This window comes from Lonchura striata, chromosome Z (genome assembly GCF_046129695.1).
Source record: "Lonchura striata isolate bLonStr1 chromosome Z, bLonStr1.mat, whole genome shotgun sequence".
In the NCBI taxonomy this organism is placed as follows: domain Eukaryota; kingdom Metazoa; phylum Chordata; class Aves; order Passeriformes; family Estrildidae; genus Lonchura; species Lonchura striata.
The window spans coordinates 34,768,143-34,785,108 of record NC_134642.1 but is presented as its reverse complement, the minus strand read 5'-3'; the positions used below and the strand labels follow the sequence as shown (position 1 = coordinate 34,785,108).

The following is a 16,966-nucleotide window of genomic DNA, read 5'->3' as shown; positions in this document are numbered from 1 at the left end:
ACTCCAGCCATACAGGCATCACTGCCTTGAACATCAAGTACTGGCTTAGACATTTTATAAACTGTGAAACTTCTTGCCTGGACCAAGAACTTGGACACAGGCCTGTGCAAAGCACAACAGTCATTCTCTGCCTTTAGCATCATGTCAGCAAATAGCTTGATTATTTTGACAAAAAATACTACAACTGTCTTCTGAGCATTTATTTTTCTCTTCAATTATTTTTCTTTTTTGAATTAGTAAGCTGTACATGGAACTTTTATAAACAAACATTATTTCATTTGAAAATATCACTAAATTAATTTAATTTCTCCATAGAAGTAATGGGCTCCAAACAAATTTGCAGTTAAATTTTCAAAATACTATGATAAAATCATTTTTTATACTTATAAAAGAAACAGAAAAACATCTTGTCAGACTTATGATAGTGATAAAGAAAGTTAAATTGGACAGTTTTCATTATATATTTCTAACTAATTCCCAGCAAATGTCATGCTTCATCTAAACTGACATTAGTTTGTACTTTGATTTTGTAAGAAAATCTTTCTCAATATTTCTTATTCACTCTATTTGGAAAATCCTTTGGCATTACAACATATTTAAGAAAGTATGGAAAATAAGTTCTTTCTCCAAAACACCCATTAACTAACATTATCCTTTCAAACTTCATGGCCTTACATGAAAATCAATGAGATTTACATTTTTGACATTACACAATCAATGCCTTAGATTCACTTTTGTCTACATCACTCGTCTGCATCACTGCATTCCAACCACCACTCTTGACAGAGTACTTAAACCTTTTCAACAGTTCGCACTGTCAAATACACTGTCAACCAGCCTAGGCCCCACGTTGTTTCCTAGTGCTAAAGCAGCCATTGCCAAGTGGCAGAAACGAAGTCTATTTCAAGGCTTACTAGTTTGGGTAATATTGGTATTCTTCATTTAGGTCTTGGACATAGTGCACAGTTCTAGCTCAAGGTCCGGCACCTAGAAGGAGTTCTTGAAAGACAGGAAATGAAAGCATTACCTCACAAGAAAAGAACATGCCCAAACAGATCCAGGCAGAAGACCACCAAGAAATGCTTCAAATTAAACTGTCCCAGGAAAGGTATTAAACCTGGGACTGGAAAACAAGAAATCTATGTTTTTAGGGTGTGACATAGTAACTAAAATCTCCAACAAGACACATAGCTCATCAACCTATGCGAATGTAGCTACCTTGCTTTGCATTTAGAACTAACAGGAGATGACAGCATAACATAATATTCTGAGTTGGAAGGGACCCACAGGAATCATCATGTCTGTTAAGTGAATGACCCATACAGGGATTGAACCCACCCTAGTGTTATTAGCACCATGCTCTGAACCACTGAGTTAATCTCAGGGGCAAGATAGTGGGCTGTATCTTAACACACTCTTCTTTGTTTAGCAATGAACTTAGCATATCAAATTTAGCAGAAGAAAACAAAAAGGAGAGAATACTGCCTCCTATATGTGCATTGTGTAGTAAACTGTACAAAATAAAAATTTTGGGTCAGTTAAATTGGGCTGAAATAACTTAAAGGACAGCTCTGATAATCATAATATCATAGAATCATTAAGATTCAGAAAGACCTCCAAGGTCATTGAGTCCAACATTTGACTGAACACCTTTTCAACTAAACTGTAGCACTAAGTGCTACATCCAGTCATTTCTTGAACACTTCCAGAAAATTGTGAATCCACTGTCTCCTTGGGCAGCTCATTCCAATGTTTAACCAACATTTCAGAGAAGAAATTCTTCCTGATATCCTACCTGAACTCCCCCTGGTGTAGCTTGAGGACTTTTCCTCTTGTCCTGTTGACAGTACTTTGGGTGAAAGTTAGAATTATTTGTAGCTCTTCTACTGTAGGAGCACCTAGATTCAAAGAGTATGGTGAGCAAACCTATATAGAATTGACTGAATTTGTTAAACTTCTGAACAAACTTATATAATGAACACTGGTGATAACAGGAGCTGTTGTGAAGATTTCCAGGAGGTTTTCTTTGCTCCTCTTTTTCTCTAATTTGACACATTTTTAATTAAGAGACACACACTTATTAAGTATAACAAATTCCTGTACCAAGGCTGTTCCTGCAACAGGGGTCCCCAGTCATCATAAATCACAGAGCAGTGCTGTTTCCTTCCTGATCCTGGAACACAAGTCCTGCCTGGCTACTTTGAAATGATCCACCAAAGGCTGATGTTACAAGAAGTCAGGGAAAGATAAGCAAACACTGGTTTTTCATATGGTAAGTTCACTGACTACCTATTACATGGCTTTACAGAACTTCCCTATTACAGACCAAGAGCCAAAAACCACTTCCCACCTACTCACAGCTCCCAAACTGCCACAGGCACATGTTTGTCAGTAGGAGAGGCCATCTGGGAGTGCCCATTTTGAGGGCGACATGTTCTGGAAATGTGGTAAAGATATCATTGCTGCCAGGCATAGGCTGCTGCTCCACAGAAACTGCCTGCTGGAACTATCCAGTAAGAATGGTTCCAATATGGTTTTGCCTTTGAAATTTATGCAGATAATGAGAAGACAGAGTTTCTACAGTAGTTGGAAGGAACAAAAACATGAGGAGTTTATTGTAAGAATTCAGAGTGCTCCTACCTTCTCACTGCATCTTGCAGCACAATAAATTATTTTTTAATTTCCTTTTCCTTTTTATCCCACAACTGACCTTTTCCTTTGGCTATTTCAGCCTTCTACAAAGCTGACATCTGCAACCTCTTCCAGGACTGGCACAGCTCATGAAACCAACTAGTATTTACTTCTGGACTAGGTTCTAAGGTGGTATTTTAAGGTGTTGAAAGGATACTCTTGATAGAAATTGAAGTCACAGTGGGAATAAATTGACTACTTTACACTGCCAGCTTCAGAGATATACTAGAAACTTGTAACTGAAATTCTGAGATTCTGGACTGGGTCAAAACACCATCCTCTCTGTTCAGAGTGTAAATGATTTTGGTAATTTTATTTCAAATGTCACACAATTAACATTTCCTTTACTTTTTTTCCCCTTTTAAAGCATCTCACATCCCCTTTATGAATCATGCCTAAAGGAAAAAAAATCTATACCATCCACTCTTTATTATATTTCTCCAGATGGAACTTCGCTGTTCTCCAAACACTCCAATGTGTTCTTGCTTTGGCTAACATAATTCAGAATGGCTGAAATCTTGTATGTATGCCAGTAAAGCTAAGATGTGTGATTTTGCTTGTGGGAAGATTTGAAATGCCAACATGAGCTGGTGAGATTTAGTAACATCCAGCTGAGGAGTAGAACAAGTTGCTAGAGGGCTTCTCCTCTACTCCTGATAATGATTCCCTGATTACAATAGTTTCTTTTCACAATTGTTTCTCCTGTCTTCCTGTAAACAATTCTCCTTGACTCCTGGGTGAATATCTTTTCTTCTATTAAATCACTCCTAAACATTAACTTATTCATACAAGTTTAACAGTATGAAAGGAGGCAATTAAAACTATGAATTTAGAATCTGTATGCAAAATCTTCTGATTTTTAGACTGCGTAATTTCAAAAAGACAGACTCTCTACAGATGGTATCTGTAGTGAATACATTAACAGCACTTTAAACATTTATCTTTCCTGATAAAACAAACTCAGCTCCCAAACTCTTCCAAAGGATACCTTATGGGTTACACGCAGCTCTGAACTTTGCTCATTAAGAACACCTCATTATCAAATATTGACAATTTTCTTTACTCCACTGTCTGATGGGCACTTTTACTAAGAGACAACATTTTCAAAAAACACCGTATTTAGATAAATTGTCTATTGTCTCTAGTTAATAGCTTTTGTAGACTTTTTCTGTTTTCTATATTTTTAATAAAATAAATTATTTTTAAATTTATCATCTAGTTTGTCACACATATACATCTATGTTAGAGAAATATTCTGCTATAAAAATTGAACAGTATTACCCTTTATTCTTCTATTCCCCTATCTATTAAGAATGAGAACATCATCCTTGTATTGTGAACACAAAATAATGAACAGAGTAGAATCATCAGTCTATGGTTTTACAGTGGAATAAGCTTATAAGCTTGAGTAAAGATAAAAGAGTGATAATCCTGATCTTTAAACTCTCTACCTCAGTCCTTGTCTCCAAAGAAGAGGAAAATATCACAGCCATATTTCAAGTTTGGATTAGGGAACGACTATATAGATGAAAAATTCTAACACTGGATGGTGGATCTAGAACATATTACTAGATTTTCTGTAACACATGAGAAGTTAAGTACTTGTTACAGTTGATTTAGCTGCAACTCAACAAACTTTCAGCTACTACTTACCAAAAGTAGCCGCAGAATTATTGTTCTGAATATCACTGCAGTAAAACAGTCTGTTAGCCTAACACAGGACTCTGTAATACTGTCTCTTTTTAAAAAACTCTTACTCAGTTGAAAAGTTCACCTTACCATATCAGTTATTTTTGTTTAGAATATATTAACTTTTTGTTCCTAATGGAAGCCAGTTAGAAAAATGAGGGTGAGAGGTTAAACATACATCTGGTCTCCCTATTTAACATAGAGGTTTATCTTTTGCATGTTGCTGATGATAATTTAGAACGGAGGGGGGCACAAAGGCAAAGCACATTTGTATATTTTTCTGTTAGGAAAACGGCAGCCTCTGTGTTTCATTTGACATATGAAATAGCTCTGCCATAAAAGCCTGTACTTTTCAGCTTTGTGTTTAATTGTTGGAGCCAAGAAAAGGAGGTGAAGAAACAAGACAGATTTTACTTGGGCTAGTAGGACATAGTCGGTGATAGCAAGCATGGCTCTCATTATGCTTAAGTGAATTAGTCTGTTTCCTTTAAAAAAAAAGAGGGGGGTAAAAAAGGAGAGATTAACAAGCCACCAAAGACCTGCTGTAAGACTTTGACACTTTTAGTGGCTTGTGACAAATGATTTGTGAGTATTAGCTCTCTTTCAGAATCAGAAAACAAATCTACCATTTGGATAAGGAATGCAAAAAAAAAAAAAAAAAAAAAAAAAAAAAAAAAAAAAAAGCAAGCAACAGCAACAACTCTCAAACTCTGCTACAAGGTCATGCTGACTAGGACTCATTACCAGTGGAAAAAGAGAGCTGAGTTAAGTTCTCTAACTGACTAAACTCTGAGATTACTTTTGGGTGTCTGGAGATCTCTAACATTTGTCATCCTTTTCTAGGTAAAGAATATGCTACAGTCCTTCTGAAGGTATTAATGTGTTCAAATATTTCAACAATGGCACTTATTTCTACTTATTCTCAAGAGGGGTTTTGGGCCTCGGATCAGCTTAGAGGCTCTCCTCTGGGCTTATTCCAAGAGCTAAATATCTTTCTCGAGCTGGGGCAAAATATAATTATGCTCTTCAGTCAGGCCTCTACAGATTCCTTGGAAGTTTCATCCTGTGTACTACATTAGCTGTACTGTCCTGCAATCTACCCTTGCATTGTCAATATATCTGAAAGGGAATTTTGCACCTAGAACTTCTGTAGCTTAGCACATAAAACACATCTATAAATGAAGAGGTTACATATACATACTGGCTCTTTGGAAAGCAGAAACATCCTGAAACCTTCATGAAAAAATATTTAGTTGAATACCCGACATTAAGAGTACTAGAAACGCCAAACACCAAAATTTCATTCCCTTCCCCATTGTGGATTTAATGAAATCTCATCTATACCATCTTGCATAAAGTACAAGGTAATAGAAAGAATTAATGTTTTTCTCTACTCATGTTTTTGTCTTATCATTAGATACTTTTTGAGTCTGCATTGCTGTGTGAGCACATGTATGTATATCTCATATCTGTAACTCCTGTTTAAAAAATTTTGAACTGTGATTAAGGTTTGGAGGTCCCTGGACTCCATTTCCGCAGTGGCAATTTTTGTTTTATAGCATTATTGAACTTAGTTCAGACAACACTAAAGTTCAGACAACACAAATAGTTTAGACAACACTAAAGTTCTTCATGAATATAAACACTGTTTTTCTTATTTTAAAAAAAATTCTTTTTGGTTGAAACAGTTACTGTAATTCAGTTGGTATTGAAAAGCTGTATCAGTCTTCATTATGTCCTTAGTATATTTGGAAACAAAAAGGTTATGTCTTGCTGACCTTTATGGTCCACTGTGTACATGTATAAAATAAAAAAAAAAAAAACAAAAACAGAAAAAGGAAGAGTTCCACAGAAAAATTAGTATAGATATTTTACAAGAATATTTGTCTCTAAATACTCATCTTTGCAAAATGTTTCCTGTTTCATAAGGAGAATCAGCTGTAAGCAGAGTCCACAAATGCATGTGTGGCAGAACTAAAGGAATAAAGCAAGCATGGTGAATTTTGAACAAATCTGGATAATGCTTTGAGGAATTATTTGGTGTGTGGTCTGAGGCAAGAAGCCACAGAGAGGCGGAAGTTAATCTTATGTACTCCCCAGCTGCAGATATGTCTTTTTGAGAGCTGACTGCAGCAGTAGAAACTGAAGAAATGACCAAGAGACCAGATTAATTCCACATGAGCCAAGTGTCAGCCTCATTATAAGTGTTTTCAATAAAGTTGAAAAGACTTTAACTTGGAGGGTTGTCATTTCAAAGCAAAGTTGTGACATGTAGAAGTAATTGTAATAAATTAAACTAAAAGAATAATGTCTATGACACTAAAGGGGAAGTATCAATAATTTAAAAAATGGTAGTAAATAAATAAAACCCAAATAATTCCAATAGATTGATAAGATTTCAGGGAAATAAAGGCATTTCTGAAAGTATGTAATACATTAATGCTATAAGTATTAGGATGATACCATGCTCAAATTTCTTTAACCGACAGGCCTGACAGTAAAGACAGTGAAAAATAACTATATTTTAACTGTTTAATCATAACAATTATACGGATCCTGAAACACCCTAAGGTTCATACCTTCTAAGGTATGAAACACCCTAAGGTTCATACCTTCTAAGCAAAAAAAAATTTAACATTGCTTGTTATTATAATGTTCATGCAGCACAACCAGATCCAATGTGTGCCTCCACTCATGCTATTTGGTTAGGGGATATTTTTGACATTAATTTTTGTTTTATGTTGTGCAAGAAATCGGTGAGTAATATTGACAGAATGCTTGCAAGAGGGGTTATATTGTAATTGGTTTTGAAACTTAAGAGTTTTCCTGTTGACAAATACCTTAGTCTGATAGAATTAAGAAGTAGCCTATTCTTCCCTGCTCTATAGGAAGACAAAACTGCCCTTACTATTCCTTATATCCAAACCTTTCAGTGAAGAAGACAATTACCCTCTGGGTCGTTTGTAGTTTTTTTTTTTCCTGGCACTCATTATGGTGTCACTGATGTGTTTCACAAATAAATGCATTTCATAACACCCTTGCTTGTGTAGGAAGTATTGCTAACTTCATTTTATAAGCAGCAAAGAGCCAAGGAAAAATTAGACTCAAATATTCACAGAAATTTTGAGGTACAATTTTATTTATCCAAAAATTATGTTGGATAACCAACAAATAAGATCTAATATTTCCAATACTTTATGGGATTCCTTATACTCAAATTTTAATTCCTACAGACCATCCTTGTGTCAAATTTTCCAGTCATCTAGCCTCTTTCTTTAAGCAGATTCCTACTCCGTGCTACTTGACAATCACCATAACGACCATTAGGATTCCCTCAGCTTCTTTATTCTCACAACACATGGTGAAGGACAATCATTCCTGCAAGCCTATATCATTACTCTGGTCTGTATCTGCTTCAGTCTTGTTTTGAGACAAAAATCTACCACAGTCATTAAGAATCTTTCTAAAGTTCAAATACCCTGAAAGCTCTTCTATAAAGAAACCTGGTATTGGACCTTTGCTTTCTCAGACAAACTCAACTGAATAGCTGTGAGGTATTTCATTCAGATGAAAAGTATTTTCTCTTCCAATGCCCTATAGCAAGGTATTTTATACCCTGTATTACTGACAGTAATCTTTCTGTCTTCCATAGAGTATTCTTAAAATGTTTTTAGTATGTCAGTGCATTCAGTCTCGTAGTTTCTTAATATATAATAATCTCCATCTTTTAAGTAATCAGCAGTTGCTGTTCTTGATTGGTTTATGTCATATGAGAAAAGGAAGTACCAACAAGTACTAATACTAATACAGAGTTGCAACATAGTTTAAATTCCATGGCAGGTACAGGCTGGGTTACAATTGCCTCTCCTCAGGTTATCCAGACACAGAAAGCTGTGAATGAAATGGTCTGTTCATAGCACCTGGACTGCTAGTTTCTTTTTAGCCTTGTCACTCTTTCTCTGTCCAGTTGTATTTCCCACTCTATATCATCTATAGGAAACATCATCATTCCCAGGGTGGATGGAATCACCAGTCTGCATGATCTCAGTGTCTTCCTCCATCATTTTTTGCCCAGAAAAATCCAAGAAAACCAGCAGAACTTCTTGTATTGAATCTACCTTTAAGTCTCAGAAAGGGCATGACTTGTATCTCCCAGTACTTGCCTTACTGAATTTTCTATTATCTGCTTAAGTGGTATAAACAAATCATTGGACTAAGAAGTGAGTCATTGCTTAAGTGTGCTCATGGCTGTGTAGAAGCAGAGGTTATGCAGCTTTATGAATAAAAGCTATCAGACATGACATTAAATGTCATTGTTCATAATAGCTGGACTTGCACATGTGTTTTCATCAGCATCTTCACTTCTAGTAAGCTGAAAAAATAATGATTTCCTCACATTTCTTACATTCTACTCACTTTCTAAGCTATTTCTGCCAGAGCCACATGAAGTAAAAATTTAAAGAGCTTGCAATGGTTTGTAGACCAGAATGCCCAGTGAAACTAGGTTTGTAATAATTTTCTGCTCCAGTTTACGTATGGTGGTGCCTTAGCTTTTCAGCCAAAGTATGAACTGTTGACCCAGATACTAAAACAGCACCAAAACTACACATCTATCTTGTATGGAAGGTTATGTTTTTGGTATCTGAAGAGACAGATTAACCAGGCCTAGACACAGAAGCAGGCTAACAGAAAGCAGCCCCGCCTTGGGTGATGGTTAGCTCTGGACTCTTCTTCTGCATCTTTCCATGTTACCATTAGTATTGCAGTTACAGATCCTCAGTGAGCACAGAATTTCTGTGTTGCAGTTATTATCACTAGTGTTTTGACAAGGGAAAGGTGTCCTGTCATCAGAATGTGAACCACATGCACCACTATGCTTCCTCTGAGACAGGGCAGAGGGGCAGAGGCATGAGCCCAGGTTACAGTTCAGGGGAGGGTTTTCATTAGCTTGTCTCCAAGGGAAATGTGCCACAAGTACTAAAATAATTCATGAGGATAAGAGAGGTACTTCCAGATCAACTTCCAGATTGCCCTGTGCAGCATCAGAATTTGGACACAACAGCCATTGTGAGACCCTTCTGACTTGGGATATTATACAGTTCTATGGCATATTTTATACTTTTGGAGTTTACATTCAGGAAAAAAAACAGAGAAAAAATAAGTATCTGGGAAATAAATGAAAAAAAACTTTGTACTGTTGAAGTTAAAAGACCACCTCAGAGAACATCAGAAGCTTTATCATCTCCTAAAATGTAGTAATCAACTGTGAAAAAAATATACTAAACAGCAGTCTTATGAAATATTAACCGTATTAAATGCAGTCATCTCCTATTCTATTCTAGAGCATACATTTTCCCTTGCTCACTGTAGCAACAAACTTGTAACTATATATCTGCTTCAAATCTTAATGATAAGCTTGCAAAATATGACATATTTGATAACATACTGGCAACCAAAATGCTCTATTCCATACTCCAAAAATCAATGTCCTTCAGGTATATGCTTCTCTTAACAAGTATAGTTTGTAGTATTATGATACTAAAAGTTTAAGAAAAAACAACCAAATAAAACCTCAACTATTAATGCAGAGCTTGTAGCTCTTTCAAATATTTTATTACTTTCAAGTGCCAATTCACCTAGCCTTCTGCTTGAAAATAGTGGATATTGAATTTGATATTAGGAATAAAGCAGGTTATGAATCCTCTTGAAGAGGATAAAATTAAGAAGAAAACCCTAGAGCAGCTACCAAATAGTATCTAGTATCTACAGAATAGGGTCACAGAAGACACAATGAAATTGGGAGTGGAAAGTTCATATGCTAAGACCAAGCACACATTTTTACAAATTTTAAAGGCACCTTAATTTCTTCACAGTTTCAGTCTGTGAGCAAACAGATGTTACAGTGAGATCAGACAGGACAACTCAACATCACTGGCAGTTCACAGCTGCCAAAAGGGGTAAGCCATGCTCCCCCTCTCCCCACTTCTCTCCCACTCATGACATATGCTGCCCCTATTTCTTTCTTGTCATCCTTTCTAGTACTGATCTGGTACTTGTCACACATCCCACCCACTTCCTCTGATGCAGGCACAATATCATTGATTTATACTCAGTCTCCACTTAGCACTGTGCCTTAATTCCAATTAAATAACATCCTGAATGATTCCAAAATGCTTCAGCATTCCCTCCCCAACTCCCACACATGCTGACTACAGCTGCACAGCTGTGTGTCAGGAACCTAAAAGAAAACTTGCATTTCATTTATTTCTATGCAATGTTTGAACCTCTAATATCAGTGGCAGAAGAAAGAAGGGCAGAGATTCCTCACAATTCCCCCCACCCCCTGCAACCCCCTTATTTTCACTTCTGCTCCCCACATAGAATACGAGTCAGGAACAGTATAAAACAACTATGCCTTCACATATGTTTTCCACCATGAAAGGAGTAGGCATAATATTGCTTTCCTAAATCAAGGCTTATGAAAGATCTGATCTTCTTTATTTTTGTATAACGTTCACAATCATTCATGTTCCTACTATCCATAACCTTTTCCTCTCTTTGACAACACCAAAAATTATGGAAGAGGGGAAAAAGAAAAGAAATAAAACTATTTAGTGTAGTTTCAACATTTCCTTTTTTCTTGAAAGTCAACTTCGATGTGTGTGAAAATTCCTCTTTAACTGTAGAAGATATACACTCTGACAGATTATTTAGAGGTAAATGTGAAAGGGGACAGGCTAATAATTCTTTAGCCTAACTATAAAATAGGGGAATGCTTTACAGCTGACATTGTGAGTATATCAACCCAGTAATTGGATGCACGTGTTAGTAGCAGTAAAAAGGCACTGTCCAGTTGTCCACCTTACATGGGAATCTACTTTGAGCATATTCTTTGATTTACTGTTGCAATTAGAACTGAATGTTCAAAGACAGAACACAAGTGACCTAATTTAAAAACAGTGCCTTTAAAGTGACAATTTAGTATGAGACTTGGTTTACTTGTAACCATTTCTTTCCCCTGCAACTTCTATTTGCTGCACTGTACTCATGAAGCACCAAAATCAATTTTAATAATCTTCCCAATTAATGAATTCAGCTTTCATATCTATCCAGGGATTAATGATTTAGCCACTTCCTCCTGACTCCTGCCCTCAAAGATTTTAATTCTCTTCATAAACACAGAGAGCTTTCCCAGGCTGACTTTTCAAAACTTCATGAAACACTGTTTCCTGTCTCCTTTTTACTATGTTGTAACCAACAGAGATGTTTTACAACAAATTGGCACAAGAACCAGAAGCAATTAGGGGAGCTAGGGAAGGATCCCCCTGGTTAACTAATGTTGGACGCACCATTAAGTACTTTTCCCTGTTAAAGTATCTGAGCAATGAAAGGATGCAAGATAGCAAAATATCACATAAAAATATATTGTCAAAGTAAAACTTGTTTGACAGGTACAAACAGACTAGTGGCACTCATACACCAACCAACTGAGAAAAAAACATGTGCTAAGATTAACTAAACCAGTCCTCCATTTCTTATCTGGTAATTTGGTATACACAGCCCACAGTGAGCAAGGGTTACTTTTTCATGCAGCCTCATCAAGCTGACACTGGTTGGCAATGCTGATAAACAAAATATTTGTGATGTTCCAAGTGACAAAGAGGTCATTAGATGATACACCCCAGAATATTAGGATAAAGTAGTTCAGTGATGCATACAACTCCAAGCAGTAGTAGCAAGTGTTTAAATGAGCAAGATGAAATTTCAGCCTGGTGCTACTTTGGGGAAAAAGAGCTTGTTTTAAAAAGTTCTCCACCAAATAGAAAACAGTGTTTTGTCATGGCATATCAGTATCAAGAAGGAAGTATGTAAGATATCCCAAACTGACCAAGTAATTTCTCTGCTTTGTTGACACTATCAGCTCAAATACTAAGCCTAGAAATAGCAATACAATATTATTTACATATATATTTTTTCCTATTTAGAATATTTCTTGTGCAATTACTTTCTCATAGGAAAAGTCAGCAATCCACATCACATGGGTTGTTGCTCTATGTTCATACATGTACCTGCAATTTTTAACTTAAGACAGAGTTTGACAAGATTTGCACATAGAAAGGTTTTTCTATTTTTTTTAATATGAGAAATTCTGCAATAAATGAAAACTCTGCTATTGCAGGATCTGATCTGACTCTCATTTGAAGTGAAACGGCCCCTATTCACACACACAGTTCAAAGACATCTGAAAGTCATCTTAAAATGCCTTATTTCAAAACAGAGGATCTTATCCTATGAGTGAATGCATCCAAGATGTTTCAGAAGTGTAAGCACATTCTATACTGCTCACTCAGCTAATGCCATCTTCAAGGGAAGTTTTGACTGAGACACTACCTGCGAACCCTCCCATTAAATCAGATACATGACATCTATAAACCTGTATGTCCCTTGTTTTTCTTCTCAGGTTTTAGGAACAAACTTCCAGTTGTTCCTAACTCTTGGGATTTTTTTTTTCCAAGTGGCTATAAGTTAGATTTATGAAGACAAAACCACTCCTTACAACTGTGTATTTTGGAAAGATTTATGACAGGGCTGCAGTATCAGCATGGAGGGTCCACAAGGCAAGAATGCAGTAAGGGTAACAGGAGAGTGTCATGTAGACATTAAATAGTACAATTCTTTTCACATTCGTAAATCTTAAGTGCTTACGGTTTTATACTGCTGCTTATAAATTATATAACTGAGTTCTACAGACAAAAACCAAAAACCAATCAACCAAACAAAAAAAAACCACCCAAAGAACAACAACAACAAAAGAACCTGGTAGCGAGAAATCATATCCTTAAGAACAAATACATTTCACAGTAAAGAACCAAGTTTTCAAATCCACTCATTATTATTTCCTGTTTTAAGTATTTTGATTGGTAAAGCCATAAAATAGAACTCTTTGGAGAGTAAATGAGCAAAACACTAATTCTTTAGAAAAACAGTGAAAAATTCTCACATTAATTTACAAACACATATGATAGAGAGTCAATAATCCCAAACATTTAGTTTACAAAATGTTCAGTAGCAAAAGAGTGCATTTTATCAATTGTTCTAACCTGCTTGGAGCTTCATAACTAATGTTAAGGTACCTATGGCACTTTATTATTTTTTCTGCACCAGAGGTATGGTGAATAAAATAAGTATCAAATGAAGTGTACCTAATCAAAACGCATTTAATGCTATTTTTCTGCATATAACCCAATCTATAACACAAATACCTATTTATATGTCATGTATATATGCACACAATTAAAATCCTCATTAGTAATGTTCAGCACTTCTAGTAGTTGAGTGGTTGTTTACAATCTTTTGGGCTAAAGCATGAGGGTCAAAACTTTCATGCTTTCACTCACTATGCAGTTAAGCTTATCCCACGCTAACCAAAGCAAAACCAAAGACTATCAGGGACTTCAAGAGTTCCTAAAGCTTAGTATAAAAGATAATTGAATACTCAGAAGAAAAGCCCGGAATAGGTTAGCTTGTGGGAAGTAGCTAATTGTTTCTTGCTAGCTCCCCTGACATACACTTTTATTCTGCAACACAGTGCCTTTTTCTTGAAATAGTCCACTTGGGTTGGTCAGAAGACAATAGAATATCTTTGCTTGGAATGGCTTTGCTTGAACTAAATTAGCTTACACAGCTGAGGAGGCAGACCCTTCTTGTCCACCTCTTTGAGCAGAGGTGACACCAGGCAGTGGCTGTGCCGCCATCTACTGTAGGTTTTGCATAGCACTGCTTGGTCCAAAGCCCACAGGAATCCCTCCAGCAATCCTTCCCACTCATCTCCAGGCTCAGTGGTGCAGACTGCACTCTGTGAACTTACCTAAGTAAGAGCATGATCCTGCAACCTTTGCTCAGGCAGAACGCCCTCCACAGACTGCAGGTCAGCTGCTGCTAACGAAGTATTGTGTGTTTTATTATTGTTCTTCAACTAATAAGGTCTGTCCTGCAAATTTGAAGTCTGTGTACCTTATAGTACTGTGAATGGTTGCCTTAGAAGAGAATTGAAAATTATATGGCACTGAGACATACTTTCAAGTTTTCTTGAACCAGCCTATCATATGGCATGTAGCTTTAATGCATGCCAATCACTAATCCCAGAGAGTGTCCCTATCTTAATCAAGAGAACTGTGAGTGTGGGAACAAAGTTAGAATCTGTAGACATGCAGTTTCCTCTCTTATAATACATGTCTTAAGATTCTCCTGGTGATCCCAGAGCTCAAGCTATAGTGAAAGCTTTTGTAATTGCTTTTTGGAGGATTTTTGAATTTGTCTGTCATCTAGTGTGTAAGACTCCAGAAAACACTACAGCTCTCTTTACTTGTGCTTGTGAAGGGCTCTGTCAAGAGCAGGGGCAAGGTACTTCACAGCTGTGGTGCTGCAGGACAAGGTAGTAGTTGTATTTTGAGGACTAACTTCCAGATGTAAGGAAAAATAAAGCGTCCTACATCTATCCAGTGACAGACACCTCCAGCCATGCCAAGTGCTGCAAGTTCTGCCAGTCTTCTGACAGAACAGTCAGGAACCACCTGGTACTCCACAGGTAGAGAAAGGATGATGGAAGAGTTCCAAACAATCAAGTTGGAATATAGCTGCCAGAGTAAACTTTAATTTAGTGCACGCTACACAATATTTATAGAGCTAATCTATGAACGCTGCTTGAGCTGTTTAAAGGCTGGAGACTAAATTCTGTTTTCTGAATGTTTATTCTGAATTTCTCCAACTGTTCTTTTTACTTGATAGTGCTTAATTGGCAGAGAGCCATGAAAGCTGTTGTCTAATTACCTAACATATCACGATCTTACAGACCTACTGATAAGGCTTTTCTGCAGCATAAATGGATTTTAAACACTAGCATATGAGAAAATTAGTCTCCAAATTAGAATATTTCAGTCTTTTGTGTCAATAGTCACTCTTATTTGTTTAGGAAAACATGGTTTCGGAGGGAGAAATTAATTTTAGAGATTCAATAGCCTGTAATGTTAAACAGGCTACAATTTAGTGGCCTCTCTGGCTAACTCTATGCATGGCAGAAATCTATTCACATGTAATTACTTATTTCAGACCATGTGAGAAATACCACATATTTACATGGAATCAGTCCAGCTGGGGATTATAGCAGTATTATGATAGCACTGCCATGATGCTGTGAAAAGCATAGATTTAGTGAATTCACTTGCAACATTTGGCTACACAAACATCTTAGAATAAAGGCACAATAAATATATTTTTTAATGGTTTCAGACTATGTTTTTACAAAAAAGACAATTTCACACTGCATATTATGACGACTATTACTCAACAACTCAGAACTCTAACTTCTGTCAACAGGACAGTAATAGTTTTGAACTGAAGGACATACACTAGGTCTGCCATTGTGATGCAAGTACAGTAGGGAAGCTACAGGTTTTAAGATGATGGCAATCCTTTCTTCACAGCATGTAACCTTCAATGATAGGATGCAGTTATGTGTAATAAAGGCATTGTTTTGCTTTTACATGAGAAAAATTACGTTCTCCTCTCTTTCAGCAGATACTCTGCAGATGTGACAGTAATCATGACATCACTGAGAAGGCCAATTCTTTTTCTAGTGCACTGACTGAAAAACCAGGAGACACCATGCACATCCCATCCCACAGTTGTGGGGGGTTGTAGCATGTAGCCTGAAAAGGTAGGAAGATGTATTTGTGCATTTCCGTGTAGTCTACCTCTTCTTGGCAGGATTTTGCAAAAATTCAAGCATGTAGTTAAATTTACTCACTGAGCAATTCTGCTGGCTAAGTGGGACTGCTTAGATATGTAGTTACTTGCCTGAGTACACTGCTGTCAGAGTGAGCACCTTACAGCCCTTTTCGGCAGCAGTGTGCTATACAGAATGGTTTGATGTTCTCGGAGATGCATGCAAAGCTTTCAGAATCCCATTTTAGGGGTGCTGTCCTCCAAATCCAAGGGTCATCTAAGAAACACCGTTCTAGGACCTCATTCCTCACAAATTCATCAGTTAAGCCTCTCTCACTGCTGTTTTTTAAGATTTTGCCTTTCTATGTAATACAGAAAGGGACATGGTAAGATTCAGCTGCTTTGACATCTAAAGCATTTACAAACATTAGAGTAAGTGATAAAGCATGAAGTTGCAAGGTGGAGGAAGTGAACAGCAACACATGATACTCCATCCCTTTTATCACTTTTTCTAAGGTTATATTATGGGTATTTATTAGAAATACAGCTGAATTAACAGCAGTGTCTATCATATAGCATGGCAACCTGCTGTATGTATTTTACACATTTGCAAACAAGGGATCGACTTAATTCACTTTCAGTTGTTTTAATTTAACAGCAGATTTATTCACGGGTTTATCTGGATTTACATAAAACAACACAAGAACCAAAATGTGGCTCTTTACCAGTGAAGAAAGCCTTAGAGTTTCCTTGAGTTGCGCAACAGAGCTTACTTTCTCAGCATGCTCCTATAGTGGGACATAGTTAAGATTTTAAGAGAAGACAATATATTGTGATTTAGTACAGATCAATTTGAGACTGC

At 36.6% G+C, this 16,966-nt stretch overlaps 1 protein-coding gene across 5 annotated transcripts in view; it reads right to left on the bottom strand.

Moving 5' to 3' along the window:
• FGF10 (fibroblast growth factor 10) overlaps window positions 1–16,966 on the bottom strand; it is a 525,855-nt gene that overhangs the window by 506,562 nt on the left and 2,327 nt on the right. The gene's annotated exons all lie outside the window — the stretch shown is intronic.